General features: G+C 33.0%; 1 non-coding gene across 1 annotated transcript; it reads left to right on the plus strand.

The window, feature by feature from the left end:
• The first annotated feature begins 5,814 nt into the window (after nucleotides 1-5,814).
• Nucleotides 5,815-9,782, plus strand: LOC114271277 (uncharacterized). Its single transcript, XR_014330459.1, has 4 exons — nucleotides 5,815-6,365; nucleotides 6,619-6,667; nucleotides 8,510-8,661; nucleotides 9,412-9,782. It is a non-coding gene; the product is annotated as an uncharacterized LOC114271277 (transcript).
• The last annotated feature ends 10,739 nt before the right edge of the window (nucleotides 9,783-20,521 follow it).

Raw genomic sequence — 20,521 nt, forward strand, 5'->3', positions numbered from 1 at the left:
TGAAACGTTACACCTTTTGTTAAAACTTACACCTTTTGTGAAAACTTACACTTTTTGTGAAATAATTTATTTCATAAAATTTACACATTTTGTTGAACTTATACCTTTTGTGAAAACAAAACTTACAACTTTTGTGAAATTACTTACGCCTTTTGTGAAAAAACTTAAACATTTTCTAGAATGTTACACCTTTTGTGAAAAATTTTCTTTCAAAAAATTTACACCATTTGTTAAAACTTACACCTTTTGTGAAAACTTACACATTTTCGTGAACATACTTACACCTTTTTTGAAAAGTAACACATTTTGTGAAATAATTTATTTCGTAAAATTTACACATTTTGTTGGAACTTACACCTTTTAAGAAAACAAAACTTACACCTTGTATGAAATTACTTACACTTTTTGTAAAAAAAACTTACACTTTTTCTGAAACGTTACACCTTTTGTTAAAACTTACACCTTTTGTGAAAACTTATACCTTTTCATGAAAGTACTCTTACACTTTTTGTGAAAACTTATACCCTTTCGTGAAAATACTTACACCTTTTGTGAAATAATTTCTTTCATGAAATTTACAATTTTTGTTGGAACTTACACTTTCTGTGAAAGCAAAACTTACACTTTTTCTAAAACGTTACACCTTTTGTGGGAAAAAAAAATTCGTAAAATTTATACCTTTTGTGAAAACTTACACTTTTTTGTGAAAATACTTACACCTTTTGTGAAAAGTTACATCTTTTGTGAAATAAGTTATTTCATAAATTTTACACTTTTTGTTGGAACTTACACCTTTTATGAAAACAAAACTTACACCTTTTGTGAAAAATTAAGGTGTAAGTTTTTCGCAAAAAGGTGTAACTTTTAACAAAATATGTAAATTTTATGAAATAAATTATTTAACAAAAGGTGTAAGTTTTTTCACAAAAAGGTGTAAAATTTCACAAAATGTGTAAGTGTTCACAAAAGGTGTAATTTTTTTCACAAAAAGGTGTAAGTTTTCAAATAAGATATAAGTTTTTTTTTTTCATAAAAGGTGTAAGTTTTTTAATAAAACAAAAAGGTATAACTTTTCACAAAATATGTAAATTTTCACAAAAGGTGTAAATTTTTTCACAAAAAGGTATGACTTCTCACAAAAAGTGTTAGTTTTAACAAAAAGGTACAAAAGGTGTAAATAATTTCACAAAATGTGTAAGTAATTTTACAAAAGTTGTAAGTGTTCACAAAAGGTGTAAGTAATTTCACAAAAAAACGTAAGTTTTCACAAATGGTGTAAGTAATTTCATAAAAAAGTTTAAGTTTTCACAAATGGTGTAAGTAATTTTCCAAAAAAAACGTAAGTTTTCACAAAATGTGTAAGTATTCTTAAAATTACTTACACCTTTGTGAAAACTTACTCTTTTTGTGAAATTATTTACGCCTTTTTATGACAACTTACGCTTTTAGTAATATAATATATTATTTTATTAATTTTATCTGTAAAGTGACCTGCTTAGCAGGTCACCAATGTGTAAATTTTAACAAAATTTGATATAACCCAAAACATAAAAGGTGTAAGTGTAAAATATAAAAAGTGTACAAGGCACACCTAAGAAAGATCCCTTTATTTAAGACAAAATACAAATTGGAAGCAAATGTATTGTAATTGAAATAATATGGATGAAATTAGAACTCAATAATAAATAATAATGGATTATTTGTAAAATTTGTTCTTTATTTATTTTGTGTGTAGTAAGACCATCTCCAACGGTTCATCAAACTTTGCATCATATTTGAAATTTGGTGAAAAAGTCACTTTTTGGAGCTCCTATGGTTTCATCAAATTGGTATCAAAATGAGAATGGAACAAAAAATTCATCAAAATGAGAACAAACTTCAGATTTAACCATTTCACTATGGGTTACCGTTGGGGTGGGCCAACCGGTCAACCAACCGGTTGTCCGGCCGGTTGACCCATCGGTCGACCGGTTCCCTTTTCAAATAGTGGGTTCAAACCGGTCAAAAAAGGTTCATACAGGTAAAAAAAAAATTGCCCTTACCGGTCGACCGACCGATCGACCAACCGGTCGACACTTCCCATTTGATGCATGGTTGGAGCAAGCCATATCAAATTGAGAAAATTGGCTTTTTTTTACTCAAATTTGGTGAAAATTTTGGTTCACCATTGGAGATGCTCTAAGGAATTAGCATAGTTAAGCTATTTTACATTCAGATGAGAAATTCTCATATTATAAATAAGAATGTGAATCTTTCGGTAATGCACATTTTTTGATTTTTGATACTCACAATAGTTCTCTTTTTTCTTAAGGCATCGTTTGTTAATGATTTTGGGGTAAAAAAGTACAAAAAGACAAAATTACCTATATAAGCCAATAAGACAAAGGGGTGTTTTGGGAAGATGATTAAAAGTTACTTTTTAGCTTTTTTTGTGAGAGAGGGAAGTGGGTTAAAAGCTGGGAAGTGGCTTTTAACCCACTTTCCAAAATAGCTCAAAATGTCTCATCCAAACCATAATTATTATACTTTTTCTCTCATAAAAGTCAAAAAAGCCAAACCAGACGAGGCTAAAAAAGTCTCAATACAAAAAAGCTAACTAAAAAAACCAATGCCAAACGAGGGCTAAGTCTTCTCCCACACTATTATAAGTGTAATTCCTTCACCGACGGCAATGTTGGCGGAGTTGAACAACAGTGACAGGAACGACATCGACAGGGACGGTGGGCTTTCAATTAGAAATTTCTTTCTAGACCACATCTTTGAGCGGATCGGTGGTTTTTCATGAATTGTAACTGGTTTTTTGAAGGATTTATTTTTTGTTATTTGTTTTGTTGTTTGGTTGGGATGTTCCTTCAGGATCTTATTTATGTATTGTTGTTTTATTAATATAATATTTCTCATGTTCTTAAAAAAAAAGCAGAGTATTTGCGACGGCACCATTTGCCGTCTCAAAAAAGCAAAGCATTTGCGATGGCACTATTTGCCGTCTCAAAAAATGCCGTTGCAAATGCTCTGTTTTTTTGAGACGGCAAATGGTGCCGTCGCAAACACTCTGCTTTTTTGAGACGGCATTTTCTGCCGTCGCAAAAAGTGGTTTTCGTGTTTTTTTTGTAGTGAATATTTTTAATATTTTAAATATTTTTTTTAGATGCACCTTATTTAAATGTATCTAAAAAACAAAAAAATTATGAAAAAATATTTTTAAAAATTAATAAATACATAAAAATACAAAAAAAAAATGTATTGAATTATTGTATTTTTTTTTATTTTTGATATTTAGTGAATTTTTAAAAGATTTTTTTTACAATTTTTTTAATTTTTAGGTGTATTTATGTTAGGTGTGTCTAAAAATTAAAAAAAAAAACTTAAAATATTAAAAAAATTCAGTAAAAACAATATAACACGGAAACAAGAAAGTATAATTTTCTCGAAAGAGTTTTTGGAAAACTCTAACCTAACATAGTGATTGTGGTTTTGAGATAGCTTCATATATATACAATCACAAAATAGTTTGAATAAATTCAACGGTATATTTCTGTCGCAAAAAAAAATTAAAAAAAACAATGTCGTCTTACTCTTTTGATATAACATTTCTCTTTTCATTCATTTTTTCATCTTCCTGTCTCTCTGCCTCTATCTCCCTCTCTTCTCTTTATCTCTTTCACTCATCACTCTTTTTTCTCTGTCTGTCTGTTTCTCTCTCTCATTTTCTCTCTGTGTCTCTCGCCTATCTCTTTTTTAATTTTTAAGTGTATTTATATTAGGTGTGTCTAAAAATTAAAAAAAAAATACTTAAAATATTTAAAAAATTCAATAAAAACAATATAGCACGGAAAACAAGAAAGTATAATTTTCTCAAAAGAGTTTTTGGAAAACTTTAACCTAGCATAGTGATTGTGGTTCTGAGATAGCTTCATATATATACAGTCACAAAATGGTTTGAATAAATTCAACAGTATTTTTTTGTCGCAAAAAAAATTAAAAAAATAATGTCGTCTTACTCTTTTGATATAACATTTCTCTTTTCATTCATTTTTTAATCTTTCTGTCTCTCTGTCTCTATCTCTCTCTCTTCTCTTTATCTCTTTCACTCATCACTCTTCTTTCTCTATCTGTCTGTTTCTCTCTCTCATTTTCTCTCTGTGTCTTCGCCTATCTCTCTTCTCTCTATCTCTCTCATCTGGTTTCTCTCTCTGTCTCTCTCACTCATCTCTCTTATCTCTATTTCTCTCATTTCTTCTCTCTCTCTCTCTCTCTATCTCTTTTTCTGTCTATTTCTCTCTCTCACTGTCTCTCTCTCACTCATCACTCTTCTCTCTCTCTCTCTGTCTACCTGTCTATTTGTCTATTTCTCCCTCACTATGTTCGCCTTGCTCACTCTCTTACTCACATCTTCTCCATTTATCGAGCTCCTTCTCGATTTATCGATCCACTATAAGAAAATACACTTTAAGCAACCACTTTGTCTATCTCTCTCTCTCTCGCTCATCACTCTATCTCTTTCTCTGTCTCTCTATCTCTTTTCTCTATTCGTCTCTCACTCATCTCTCTCTCTCACCACCCATCTTCTTTACCACATTTACCACAACTGCAAATGCCATTCAACTACCACCACTCTTCTCTTTCTCTCTTTCACTCATCACTCTTCTTTTTCTGTCTATTTGTCTATCTGTCTGTTTGTCTGTCTGTCTGTGTGTCTTTCGTTCATCTTTCTTCTCTCTATCTCTCTCATTTGTCTTCTCTCTCTGTCTCTCTCGCTCATCTCTCTTCTCTCTATCTCTCTCATCTCTTTTCTCTTTCTGTCTCTCTCACTCATCTCTCTTTTTCTCTCTCTCTGTCTCTCTCGCTCATCTCTCTTCTCTCTATCTCTCTATTTTTCTATTATCTCTCTCGTTCATCTCTTTTCGCTCTCTTTCTATATGTGTCTCTCATCTCTTGTTTCTCTCTATTTTTCTATGTCTCTTTCTCTCTCTTTCTCTCTTTATCTCTCTCTTTCTCTCTATGTGTCTGTTTGTCTGTCTCTTACTTTTCTCTCTCTCTCTTTCTCTCTATGTGTCTGTCTGTCTGTTTGTCTCTCTCCCCCATTATGTTCACATTGCTCACTCTCTCCCTCATCTCTTCTCTATTTACCGAGCTCTCCACTACAAGAAAATGTACTTTTAGCGACCACTTTGTCTCTCTCATACTCATCACTTTGTCTCTGTCTGTCTATCTATCTCTCTCTCTCTCTCTCTATCTCTCTTCTCTATCTGTCTCTCACTCATCTCTCTCTCACCACCCATCTTCTCTACCACATTCACCACAACTGCAAATGCCATTCCACTATTACCACTGTTGTCACTCCACCTTTACAACTATCATTACTACCACCATCGCTACCACTCCACTACCACCACTACTACTACCATTACCTCTCCTTATCTCCTTCACCATCACTACCACCGCCACTATCACCTCTTATCCACCACCTTCACGACTACTGCCACTTCCTATCCTCTACCACAAAAAATTAGTTCTTGATTTTTGGTAACAAAAAAAAAAAAAAAAATGGGTCACAAAAAAATATTTTTTATTGACTACAAAAAATTAACTTTATTTTAATAGAAAATATTATCCCTACTTCTACCAAATTAAAAAAAAAATTATTCATTAAAATAAATATGAAACAAATAAATTTTCAACCTTACTACATGAAAAAAAAAATTCATTAACTATAAAAAAAATAATTTTAATAAAAAATATTTTTTTTTGGCAATGGCATCCTCCGTTGCGAAAAAAAAAAATCGATTTATTATTTAAATATTCATTTGTAATGAAAATAAAAAAAAAAATCCCAAAAAATTTCCATTCCCCCTCCCCTCTTTTCCATTCCCGCTTGGGATCCCCCCACCCCCAAACCCAAAATCCCCAATCTCAAAAATCCCTAATCTCCCCCCACCCTCCCCTTTTTCTATTCCTGCTCGGGTTTCCCCCCACCCCAAACCCAAAATCCCCAATCTCTTGAACCAAAATCCCCAATCTCAAAATCCCTAATCTCTTCTTTCGTCTCTCTCTCTCTCTCTCTCTCTCTCCGTCTCAATTTGTTTCAAATGCTGATTCGGATGATTCACGGCCAAGGAGGAAGAGGAAGAGCAGGAGTTCTAGGCGTAGAAGTAAGAAATCGGAATCAGTCGGTGATAGTGAATCGGATGAGTTGAGTGACCAATGCCATTGCCTAGGGCTAAAGGACATATTAGCTATGAAGGGGCACTCAGGCCTGGTGAAGGTGATGCCATTGCTCAGTACGTTCAACAAGGAAAGTGTATCCCACGGAGAGGTGAAGTCAGTCTTTCAGCTAAGGAGATTCAGAAATTTGAGAGCCTTGGGTATGTGATGAGTGGTAGTAGGCATATTTGGTATATATGGTAGATCTATCAATTTCGTATATATGTGAGAAAATCGAAGACGAAATCGATGTATTTGGTATATCTATAACAGAGATCTTTAGCTTAAATATGGTAGATCTATCAATTTCGTTTTCCCAACACACATACACACACACACATATATATATACATACATATATATACATCATGAAATCGATGGGTTGATTCTTCACCTTCTTCAAATTTTTTGCAGATTTCTACAAGTTTGAAGGAATCAATTGGTTGATTCACTCTCTATCAAGGTATTTCTGGGCTCTACAAGCTATATTGAGTTTTTAACAAAAAATGTAGCAATTTTGAACTTGCGTGAGTGCTGATGGATGCGCAGTAACAATATGAAAATTTAAGCTCTGTTTAGATAAATAGTAAACAAAATGGAGACCACGAGTGCAATGTAAGGAAATTTTGACTAGATTTTTTTTTTGTTTTATTTTATTTTTAACATGGTTTTGAAATTCGGGATTTTGTTTTTTTTTTTTTTTTTGAAGCCATTATTTTATTTCACCTGAACTAGCGCGTTTTTTTTTTTTTTTTGGTTATGCTTGTGGCTATTAAGTTCTACATTTCTCATGAATTACAGGCAGCTAAGTCTTTTTCTTATTGGTTATGAGTCTATGACCATACTCTTGATGACTTACTGACAAGTATGTGAACTTCATATATACAAATGTAGGGGGTAACAATTTTGGAAGATGCTTTTACAAACAGAACATTCATATATAACTCTTACCCAGGATGATTGCTGGTGGTGGAAATTATGAAGTCAAATGAACCTTGTTGGTCTTTGTTTAGAAATGACAGGAGTCAAATGAGCTATATCATTTGTAATAGTGTTTTTAAGACACAAAAGTCAAACTATTTGCATATCCTAATGCAATCAAGATGACCACCTCTTGAGAACAAAAGTCACACAATCAACCTTTAAAAAAAGATTTTAATAAGCTGGATTTTCTTGAATTAAGTTGTATGATTGAATATTTTTGTTAGTTTCTTAATTGTAAGGAAACCTCCATTGGAGGTGGGTGAATTTGAGCTACTTTTGACCAGCTTGTCATTTGTCATTGAGGTGGTTTCATGTTAGTTTGTCACTGACTTTTTGATGGTAGTGGTTGCATGTAGGACACATATCAATAGATTGTTGCATGTAAAGCTATGTGTCACTTGCTTGTCATTGAATTGTTGTATCCAGGCCATGTGTAGTGAGCTTGTTATTGAGTGGATGTATGTCATTTGTCATCTTGTTATTTTGTAGTTTTTTAAGTAATCCCTTCAGCTATCTGTATATAGGGTTACAATCCTTGTTTTAAAACACTTTTTGGATGAATTGAAATTTCAGATTTTGATATTTTATTGTAGCTTTTTTTTTTTCCCCCCACTTTTCAAGGCTTGAGTTTTACGCTCAACAGCTCATGGACTTCGAGCCTTACTTTCTAGATTTTGCAAAAATCAATGTAAAACCTAACTTTTGCATACTTTCAGTCTTGATGTAAGTTTTTTCTGGTCCACCATTGATTGTTGTTATTTTAACCTCTGACCAACTACGTCACATCCCAAATGTAGTAGTGGTAAAAGAAATGGGACACTGAGAACATGCTCGTAGCTGGTCTAGGATTTTTGATGTTGATCCATGTTAAGGGCTGGTGGTGGGGGGAACACATAGGATCCCTGGTACTTTTTGCAATAAATATGGAAACTGGGAATGAAATGTGATGAATCAAAATAATTCACTAATACTACGGCATGCTGTGAATATTTAATAGTTGAATGAATCCAAAGCATTCCACACCTGCTAAGAGAGGTAAAGCTGGACCCCCTTTTTTTTTTTCTTTTTTTCTTTTTTTTTTTTGTGTAATGTTTAGTTAACAATGTTGTTGCAATGTATTATAACATATATCCAATGAAGTTCTTTCCAATTCAACATCTTTGCGATACATGGTCATCCTTAAGAGGCTTTTTTCAAATAGACTTTCCATAGAAATTTGGTAACTGGGTTATTTCCTGATAAGCTCTTCTAGTGCATATAATGTGCCGTGTTACATATTCTACAAATATATGAATTTCTTTTCTTTTCCTGATGTTGTAAGGTATGTATGCCGGTTTACCAAAGTTCGTCTCAGTAAACTTAAAAGACATTGAAGCCTCAGGATTCCAAGAAGGTGAAGAGGTATCACTGGCGTCATTAAAGAAGAAGGGTTTGATAAACCTATCAGGAAGAGAGAGGAGACTCCCTTTAAAGGTAATAAAGAATGATTGGATTTACATTTTATTTAACACATCTAGAGGCATAAAACAACGTTTTGCATTCAGGTTCATATTACGGTTTATGGCTATGTAACATTTTTGTGTGGATGTCCCTTCGTGACGAAAACACATCATTGCCAACCTCAAACAGACTTTCAGAAACATTATTTATCTTGAAAAAAAAAAATTTTATTTATAGCCTCAAAAAAGATTGTTAGGGACACATTGCTTGAAAATTGAGAAAATGATACACTCTGCTCCATGATTGTAAAAATCTGTGTCGTTATTGGGGACACGATTATACATCAGACAGTATTGGTTGATATATCAATAAATAATGGTATTGGAAGTCAAAGATTGTTAGTGACAAGTTGTTTGAAGGTTGAGAAAATGATATGATACATAACGGCCGATATTTAAAATCATGCTCTGTTTATATTCTAGAGTCAGTTAAAGGGGAAAAAACCATGTCATTATAATTTCTGTTTCTGTTTAAACATTCTCTAAGCATATCAAAATGATATTTTTCATTAGATATATTTTGCATGCAGAGGTATGCTTAACACTTGCTACTTGAAAGTGACACTTTAGGAATTGGAGTATAACCAGAGTCTTTCATTCTACTAAATTAAGTATCAAACAGCAATGATATTTAAAATTTCAAAATCCATTTTGTACTCTACGTTTTTGTTGCTCCATTGAAAGTTCTACTTCTATGCTGATCAAATTGCCTTTCATATTCTAGGTGTCCCTGAAGCGTTTTTTGGCATGGAGACCCACAATTTTGCAGTGCAATGGCCGGACAGGGGGTGACAGTTAGGCAAGGAGGGTTTGTGTGTCATAATGCCTTCACAATGACTTGAATACTCAGCATGTAAAATATGGGTCCCAAAGTAAATGGCTCATCCTGTCTAGACCTCAATTTTATTTATGAAAGTGAGAATTTAAATGCAATTTGTTTTATTATTTTAGTAATGAAATTTGGTTTATGTTATTTTGAATTATGAACAAAATCATGTATTTAAACATTATATATGTATTATGGAACATTATGTAGTGGGATAATTTTGTTGATGTGTAATTATATGAATGGAAAAATATTTTATTATGAAGAAATTGTTATTTTTATATTATTATGGAGAAATTTTAATATTTTTAATATTTTTATCATAGGATGTTTTTTTTTTTTTTTGCGATGGCATTACACTGTCGCAAAAAATAGAAAATTTTAATATTTTTATTAATTTTGTTACAGATTTTACTTTTTGCGACAGCATTATACTGTCGCAAAAAATAGAAATTTTATTATTTCAAATAGAAATTTTATTATTTTTTAATACTTTTTGCGATGGCATTACACTGTCGCAAAAAATAAAATTTTCATATTTTTAATACTTTTTGCGACGGCACCACACCGTCGCAAAAACAGCGTTTTTGCCGTTGCAAAAAAAGACTATTAGCAACGGTATTTTTTACCGTCTCAAATAACATTTTTAGTGACGGTAAAATATGCCGTCGCAAAAAAGTCAAGAAATTTCAAACGTTATTAGCGATTGCACAGTGCCGTCGCAAAAACTCTTTTGCAACCCCTGCATTTGCGACCCCCCTCTTGCCGTCGCAAAAAGTATTAGCGACGGCATTAGTAGTATTAGCGACGGTATTTTACCGTCGCAAAAAGTCAACTTTTTTGTAGTGATAGTTTTTGTATGATATTTCACTATATATGATCTTTTGTTACCCCACTATTATAACTCATAAATTTAAAAGTATTACGTTCAACTTGTCTTTATAGATTTTTTATAATACTTTTAAGTGTTATATGTATTAATTGGTATAGCAATTAGTGTACCAATATATATTACGATATTACTATTTTAAAATTATGACCCCCACTTATTATACAAATTATAAAGATTCAAAACCTCTAAAATTATGTTATATTATCCCTTAGTACATTAATTAATGTATTAATTGGTGCCCCTTATTCATTCATGCCCCTTAATTATGACCCCACCTATTGTGATTTTTTGACTTTTTTTTGTCTTTTTGTGATGTTTTAGTCCAAAATGTTTACCAAACGACCCCTAAGTATAGAATTAATATGCAAAATAATAATAATAATAATAATTAAAAAATTGCAAGGGTGGGACCAGTTTGGTGAGGAAGAATTGGTAGTAGAATGCAGCCGGGGATTGGCATTCTATTATGTCCGTTTGATGAGAGCTAGTTGACATTCAAGAAAAAAATATTAAACACGTAACAGTGAGTGCAAATCAAAATTATTACTATGGATTAGTGATAACATTGAGTGATATTATTATTATATTCGATATTCATTTGGCATTTAAGAATCATTTAGTAATGGGCTAAATTAAGTAAAAAGTTAAAAGATTATTAAAAAAAATTTAAAAATCGTATAAAAAAATCAAAGGTTACTTATCATTCTCTGTATTTTTTAAAATATTTTTTCATAAAAAATTAAAAAGTCATTCTTAAATATTTTAGCTTTTTTCACCTCATTTTAGCCAAACAACTACTAAAAAAAGCCACTTTTAACTACAACATTTTCTTAGTTTAGTAACATTTAAAAGTGCCACAAAACTATTGGTTTAATGACATTTTTTAGTCTTGTGGCATTTTGAACAAGTGCCATTTGTATCCATGCCACGGTAGCTATTTGCAAGTGTCACTGTACCATCATGACTAAAAACTTTTAATGACATTTTAATGTCATGGTAGATATTATTTATGGCACTATCAAGAGCCATTAAAAAAAGAGTTAGTGACACTTATAAGTGTCATTACACCATCAAGACTAAAACCTTTCAGTGACATTTTAATGTTATGGTAGGCACTATTCGTGACGCTATCAAGTGCCATTAAAGAAGACTTGCAATCTAAAAAATGCCACGATATGGATTTTTAATGACGCTTATTATGCCACAATTGATATTTATAACAACTTCATAAATGCCACTAAATCCAATTCATTTGTGCCATTAAATAGATATAAGTGCCATTGGAACTTATTTTAGTGACACTTTGCAAAGCTACTATCACTACTACAAAATGCCACTTATATATTTTTTTCATTGACACTTTTAAAAGCTACAATTATGCATGCGTAAATACCTATAAAAATTGAATCAATTTTATAAACAATTAAATATTAATTGCCACATCATATATTAATTTGACATCCATTCATCATGTAATATTTTCATAATAATAAACAAATATTACCACCATAAGATCATCACGCCAAAAAAAAAAAAAAACCACAATCAATTATTTATTATTGAAATATAAATTTATTCATATTGCAAAAAAAAATCCCTTGCCAAAATGATTAAATATTCTACCACACTAACAAAGTTAAAGAAAAAACAATTTAAAAGAAAATTATTCCAACCATAAGTTCTGAAAAGCCATAGTGATATGCATATTTCGGAGAGAAAAATTATCAAAAATAAAATCAGTTCCCAAATTCTCAACCTCACTTGTATAAATATTCTCGGCTAGCATCCATAACTTGTGAAATCTGCATCCAAAAGATAAACATATAAAGGTAATTGAAACTATATTAAGTTAATATAAATTTGTTAATAAAATTAGTATTTACGAAAGAAATATACCACAAATGGAGCAGGCCAAGCAACATGAGCTCTAATAACTTGTCCAATTGTTTTGACAAGCCCATATGATCGGATCAAGCTCTCATTAGGTTTGATTGGCACTTGAACATGTACCTCCCAATAGTCAGGTCCCAGTTCTTCCCCCTTCTACTTCTTTAGATACGTTTGTGCTTTTAAGTACTCCGATTGCAACTGTTTCTGTTGGCCTAATGATACGTTTTAGAACAACTATATCTCCCACTTGTAAATCAAGATTTAACTACTTAAGTAATTGTATATTTAAAATTAAATTGCTAATATTAAAAAAAAAAACTAGTACAAAGTGCTAGAGTGAAGATGATCACAACTGAAAGTGATATGGATTTCTCTAGTAGATAAGCAAGCCAAATGCTTTAATCACTTAATTGGTTCACTACACTACAACAAATTATATAAAAGTAACAACCGTAAAGCTTTAGACCATATCAAACAATAGCTTCTAAAATCAATAACAACCAAAAACACCAATCAACGACAATGAAAACCAGGTCCATTATCAATATCAGGATCACCTAACCTCAACGATGTAAATCAAATGTAATTGTGAAAAATGACAATCAACTAATTACTTTCAAGCAATATTTAGAGAGAATCAGAAAGAGCCCATGCGGTAATAAATGATGGAGAGATGTCTTGTTAAAGCTTTAGAAGAAAATTAAATTAATTTTTTTAAAAAAAATAGCACAAACTTCGTGATGTCATGATTTAGACTATGTAGCACATTTTGTCTAAATTTAAATAATGAAATTTATGTCCGCAATATTCATTCCTTGGTTAATTGTAAAATAAATGTTGGATGCTATTCTAAAATAAAGTTGGAAGTAATGTGATCTATATGATTAGCTCTTAGTAGGTACCTGAGTAAGAGAAGTATCTTGTATCGATGACAAAGACCATGCTTGATGCCGCGCTGCCATGTCGAGAGGAGTAGAAGTTGTTGTGGCCAAACCAAATTTGAACTATGTAATTTTACAAACACACACACATAGATATATGTATGCATATATAAGTGTAGGAAAACATTAATAACTTATAAATTCTATTAAAAAAAATTACCTGATTAGATGTGTTTGTCAAGTTATTCGGAGCATGTTGAACATGGGAAACTTTAGACCTTAGCTCCGAATTTTCAGCTTCCATAACATCCATTGTTGTGTCATGGTTTGCTTTATGACCAGATGTATCTCTCCATAAATTAGACGGGGAGACACCTAATCCATACATGTGAACTTGTCCATGTTTTTCTTACCCATCACTTGTCCAAATGCATCATTTGGGCCCTTATTTGATAAATTTGCATTTAAGGTTGTCCTCTCATTCATTTCATCCTTTAAGGTTGCAAAAAACATAACTTAATATATACATTTCAATAACTCAACACTATAATGTGGAAATTTTAACTAATCTACAAGTTCAAATGGACATAATTATTTGGTACTTGCTTTCGTTGCCTCAGGAGTTCCTGTCTCCTTTGTATAACATACTTTAAACATGTGAGCACGAGTTGGAGAGTGTCCCAACTTATTTTTCTACAAAATAATATTTTCCAAAATATAAATTATATCATTATGTCACATTATGTATACCTTATCATATTAAATATATAACATGAAAAGAGGAATTAACTTGCTCCTTTCGAACACGTGGAAAACTTTTTGTTCCAGTAGTATGATTATACTTTCGCTCTGCACGACTTGTTTTGTTTTATCACTTTGTGCCTAAAATTACAAATGCATAAATTAATAGTTCCAAACTACAGCAAGTAAAATAACATATAATGATCAGATCGAGTATACCTTTACTTCTTCGATGGCCCAATACTTAATAAGGTGCTCTCACTGATCAGCATATACTCTACTATCTTTATAATGCTTTTGTTCATCAAAACTCAAGTGGTTCTTATAATATTTTTTCTTTATGTTTGCCTTCCAGTCTTTTACCTTCTTACCAGAGCACTTCATAACCCACTTCCTAGCATGACTTGGAAGATCAAACTTTGACTGAAAAGAGAGAGAAAGAGAGAGAGAGAGAGAGAGAGAGACGAATACAATAATAAAAAATTAATCTTCCCACAAAAAAAATTAAAAATAAACAAAATTATAAAGAGTGTTGTTTTAATCACATTACTCATGTTTATTATTTTTCACATGTGATCATCTTTCGCACAATATTGTGTCATTTACCTGTACAAGTGCCCATATGTGATCTTTGAAATGTTCTAGGACTTTATGCCAATTCTTCTAAGTGAGTGGTGCATTTTTCCCATCACGCACAATAGTTCCAATGAACGATGATAACTTTGTTGCCAATTTGTCATCAGGTTGGCCAAGTTTGTTCCAATTGACTGTTAGGCGCTCATCATCACGAGTACCCCAAATATTACGCATTTGCGTGGGACCTCTAGTTTTCTTTTGTCCACTAGCACCATCTAGTTATAAAAAATAAATAAATAATAATACTAATAATAAATTATATATGAAGAAATAATAACATTTTTGTAAGGTTTGAACTTGCATACCTGCATTATCATTGGGTTGACTAGAATTTGGCTGTATCTCAGATGAAGTTGACTCACTAAACTCACCAACATTGCTTGAACGAAACTGAAGATATGGGTCCATAGGCTTTTTGCTTTATAGATGAATCCTAGTATGATTCAAGTAAAATAGACAAATCAAATTGTAAACTTAGAATGATCCAAATAAATTATTTGCAAATGAACAAAATACTTGAAGAAAATTAACAAAAAAAAAAAAAAAATTTGTGAATTCACCTTTATTGCGTTGCTATCTTGGTAGTGACTAAATGTAACATATAATGAATAAATATTTTGTAGCCACATATGAAAATCATATAGTTAAATTAAAAACGCATTATTCATTCTTCAAACAATCAATTAAATTAGCAAAAACAATGATAAAGAAAGAGAACAAAATGAAACTATAGAATTGTTTTCAAATATAAATAACTACCAATGTTCAATAAGTTTAACAGGCACATAAGATCTAATTCTTCCTCATCTCCATCATTATCTCCATCATCATGAACATCATTGTCTCTCAACACCTGAGAAAGTGGTGTATCTACAATTGCAGCAGACATGTCTGTCCGAACCAAATCAAAATTATTGCCCCCATCACCACTTTGTGTATTGCATACAACACTCTGCAAGTATGCCTCCACATTGTCCACAGAAGACCCCGCATTCATATCATAAAAATCTCTCGGATTTATCTTGATAGCAACTTGCCAATCTTTGTGTTTCAGGTCTCCTACATACATTACCTATTCTGCTTGAGAAGCCAACATAAAAGGCTCAGCATCTTTCATTAATCATGTAAAGTTGACTAGCGTGCAATCTTTATCTTGTCTTTTCCCTAATTGTGACACCCATTCACCTTTAAATAACACGACCCTCTTCCCAAACAAATAATCTAACTCAATTATATCTGTTAACACGCCATAAAATGTAACATCTCCAGAGACTGGACTTCCATCTCTACCACTTGCAAAAAGCTTCGTGTTTTTTCCGTGACAATAATCCCACTATTTTGAGTTTTTCTCTTTCGCTCAATCTCCTTAGTATGGAACCTAAAACCATTTATCAAGTATCGCTTATATTTTGTGAAAATTCTATTTGGACCATAAGCCAAACATCTAAGCTCTTCAGTTATTTGACTATCCCCTACATTATGCAATTCCTCAACCTGTTTTCAGACAATTGACGACATAACTTTTGTAAGTGTGGAATGAAATTGAAGTTAATATCAAATTAAATTTTAAGGAACTTCAAAACACTGCTTACATGTTTATCAAACCATGTTGGAAATGTTTCACTATGAATGCGATCAATGGCCATTTCACGAAGATGTGGATTTTGTATGGAAACAAGTCTACGGTGTTATCTGTATGTTATATAAAAGATTTGTGAGGGTTTGGCAAAAGAATGTAAAATAATAATAATAATAATAATAATGAAATTGATTACAGATGTCAAGTGTCTTACTCAATAAATTCGTTGACTGTCTCACAATTAAATAGCACATATCGATGTGCCTTTTCTTTTGTGCCATCATCCATTGTGTCAATCACGCCCTTACCTAATAGTCGGCCAGGCATTGAGAAAATAGATAATCCTTCGGTACCATTACCCCCCTCATCATAATTTCGAGACATCCGGTTGCATCGTGTCTCAACACCTTCCATATACCTCTAGCAAAATGTCAAGCATTCATTTGCAAGGTATCCTTTTGCCATACTACCCTCCAGTCGACTTCTATTTCGCACATATGACTTTAATCTACTCAAGTACCTATGTTTTGGTAAGTTCAAAAAACAAAATTTTGAATGATGTTGGATAATAACAAAAGTAAAATATAATAATGATGGTAAAGAAATATGTGATTTAATATAAACTTTACCTCTCAACAGAATACATCCAACGGTAATGCACAGGTCCTGCTAATCTAGCCTCAGATGCTAAGTGAACCACCAAATGCACCATAATGTCAAAAAAGTTAGGGGGAAATATTTTTTCAAACTTACAAAGTGTTATCGGAATTTGCCTTTCAAGACGCATAAAGTCTTGTGCCAAACCAACTTTAGAACATAACTTTCAAAAGAAATTACTCAACTCAATCAAAGGTGAAGTTACATGTGAACTCAACATTCCTCGAATTGCTAAAGGGAGTAATTGTTGCATCAAAATATGGCAATCATGACTTTTAAGTCCAAAGATTCTACGTTGCTTTAAGTCGATGCATCGTGAAATATTCGCTGCATAACCATCAGGAACTTTAACAGTCTTCAAAAATTTACCAAAAATATCTTTTTCTTGTTTCTTTAATGAGAAACAAGAAGGAGGCAAGATGGTTTTATTTGCTGTATTTTCTTTTGGATGGAGTTCAGGCCTTATACCTTGAAGTTTCAAGTCAAGATGTGCATTTAGATTATCCTTTGTCTTCCCCTCTAAATTCAGTAGTGTTCCAAGCAAGCTCTCACATACATTTTTCTCAATGTGCATCACATCAAGATTGTGATGCACTAGATTATCCTTCCAATATGATAATTCAAAGAATATGCTTTTTTTCTTCCAATTATATGGTAATTCTGGATTAGTACTCATCTTTTCATAAGTGATACTGAAGCCATGTAACATATCCAATACCATAGAACTAGTTAAAGGATTGGGTCTAGTTCTTTTTTCTTTAGTACCATCAAAAGATCGCTCATCATCTCGAAATGCATGATGTTTGTCCAAGAATCGACGATGACCCAGTAACAATGTTTTCGGCTATGCTTCAACCACTGGAAGCATGTGTCTTTGTGGCATGAAGGGCATGCATACTTCCCTTTAGTACTCCACCCTGACAAATAAGCATAAGCAGGGAAGTCGCTGATAGTCCACATTAATGCTGCATGCAATTGGAAATTTTGTTTAATAGATGCATCATATGTCTCTACTCCATCCACCCATAATTCTTTTAATTCATCTATTAAAGGTTCCAAATACACATCAATATTATTTCCAGGTGCACTACGACTAGGGATAATCAATGATAATAGAAAATTGGTCTGCTTCATACACATCCATGGAGGCAAATTATACGGTATAAGAATTATGGGACAGGTGCTATACGTGCTGCTCAATGTTCTGAAAGGGTTCACACCATCACACGCCAACCCAAGTCTGACATTTCTACAATCTGCTGCGAAATCAGGATGTAGGTGGTCAAAAGTCATCCAAGCTGGAGAATCGGCAGGATGTCTCATACAACCATCATTGGAGCGACCTTCTTTATGCCACTTCATAGATGATGCTATTTTGGATGACATGAATAACGTTTGTAGCCTTCGTATCAAAGGAAAGTAATGTAGAACCTTAGAAGGTGTTTTATAGTTGCCTTTTTAAAAGGATGCCTCGTTGCCTGAATCATTTTGCTCTATTACATACCTAGATGTATGGCAAACATAACATTCAGAATCAGTTTTGTGCTCATTCCTATACAACATGCAATCATTGAGACATGCATGAATCTTCTCATAACTAAGTCCTAACTCCATGACTATCTTCTCAACTTCATAAACAGTATTAGGCAGTGTTACACCCTCTGGGAATGCCTCCTTCAATAACTCTAATAACATGGTGAACAATTTATTACTCTATCCGCCTAAATTCTTGATATGAAATAACTGAAGGATGAATGAGAGCTTTGTAAAATTCCTACATTGTGGATAAAGCTCCTTTTGTCCATCATGTATCAACTTGTAGAACTTCTCTGCTTGTGGATTTAGTTTATCTCCCAAATCTTCAGGGTTGTCTCCATCGACTCTATCACCGTCATTTGAGATTCCAAATGCCTCGTGTACTAATCCATGTGTATCAATATTTAATTGTGGCCTATTCTGCATGTGCGTATCAAGACCTGTTGTAGCAATAGATGATGCTTCACCATGTAAAACCCATTTAGTGTAACCCTTTGTGAAGCCATCACATACTAAGTGATCATATGCAACTGACCGAGTGGCGGGAAGTGTAAGTCCACACTTGATGCATGGACATATGATCTTATCCTCATAACTTGCATTAGTAAATGCAAAATCGAGAAACATGTCAACTCCTTTCTGGTATGCATCACTTAATCTTGATCGATACATCCATGTCTTATCCATAAGTAAACAATCTCGATTAAACAAGTGTCCAAAGTGTTTCTAGAACATTAAAAAATGTATATATCAATAACAAGTATTTGTAAGTTATGATTGACAAAAACAACTGAAATTTATTTTGCAAGAACTATAAGATACTAACAACAATGTAGAACATAACTCTAATAATATATTGGTGCATGACTATAAGCCAACTCATGTCAAGAGAAAACATGTAAAAGAATTTAAGTATTACAAAGTCAATGCAAGAAACAAATTGTTCTCAATTTGTGCTGTTAGTTCTGGTTGTTGTTCTTAAGCGCAACGGGTTGATTTCTAAGATTAGATATAGATGAAGACATCTACAGGGCTTAGAACATGTAAGTGTAGACGTCCCCAAACGCCTTGGGAGGGTGAGTCCCGTTTTGTTCATTGTGGGCTCACTACAGTTCGGACTCTCGAATCGTCACGGTTCTTAATCTGAACCAAAGAGTCCAAATCCGGTAAATCGTTTTGAAAATAGATTTTTAGAAAAGAAGTGCCAAACATGGACTGCTTTGCCAGATACAGAGTCGCCACCTAAATATTTTATTTTGAGGGAATTTAGGAAACCCTAACTCGGTGCCAAAGGCCACGTGGCCGTCATCACCAAAGTTGCCTCGGCTCGGGAACTTGGGTACGATTGGGGAAGGTCAGCTATGAGCACCCCCGCTCGCCCAATCAAAGATCGGCCTCTACTAACCATGATATCTTGTTTTGAAAACATTATATGCTCTTATTCCGGTTATTAGCCTAGAATTACTATGTTATGCGCACAACAAACAAGTATAGACCAAATCGCCTAAATTAGAACAAAACATTTCATGTTTGTTTCAAAAATGGTTTGCTACTCGCAAGTAGGCTAAAATGCAGATTTTGCCACCCTCAGGTGGGCTTTTAGAAAAGATGGTTTTGCCACTATCTAGTGGGCTTAAAACTCATAGTTTTAGTGCATTATTCCAATTTTGGTAATTCAACCTCCATCCATAGGCACTCAAGCAGTTATATCACATAAGCAGCTAGCCTCATGGTAAGCATGCTGTCATGGCAACACTCACACGCATGCAAGGATGCTAAAGCATAAGAACTTACCGAGTACTCCGAGCCAAAACAAAAACTAGTTAGTAATCATATGCATGATCCTAGTTCATGTTAAGATGGCTAATGCAACACATGCGAGATGCAGCTACAATAGGCTCAGCTAATCTATGGATGGCATATGATGATGCCACAACTAACACGTATTCAACTTGGAATTGAAATACAATGCAGTTAATATGATGCGTCGAGCCCGGTGCATGCAAGACAAATATATGGATGCACGCATGCATAGCATAAGGTATCCTAATCAAAATATGACCTAATACTAACCATCAAAAGTAGGTAAGTAAAAGGGAGAAAGAAGTGGGGGTTGGAAGACATGCACACACGCACCCACACTTATTACAAATTCGCCCTCGCTCGAAGGAACCAAAAAAATATACAAATTAATTA

The sequence above is a fragment of the Camellia sinensis genome, chromosome 5, assembly GCF_055761805.1.
Source record: "Camellia sinensis isolate YWXY chromosome 5, ASM5576180v1, whole genome shotgun sequence".
Lineage (NCBI taxonomy): Eukaryota > Viridiplantae > Streptophyta > Magnoliopsida > Ericales > Theaceae > Camellia > Camellia sinensis.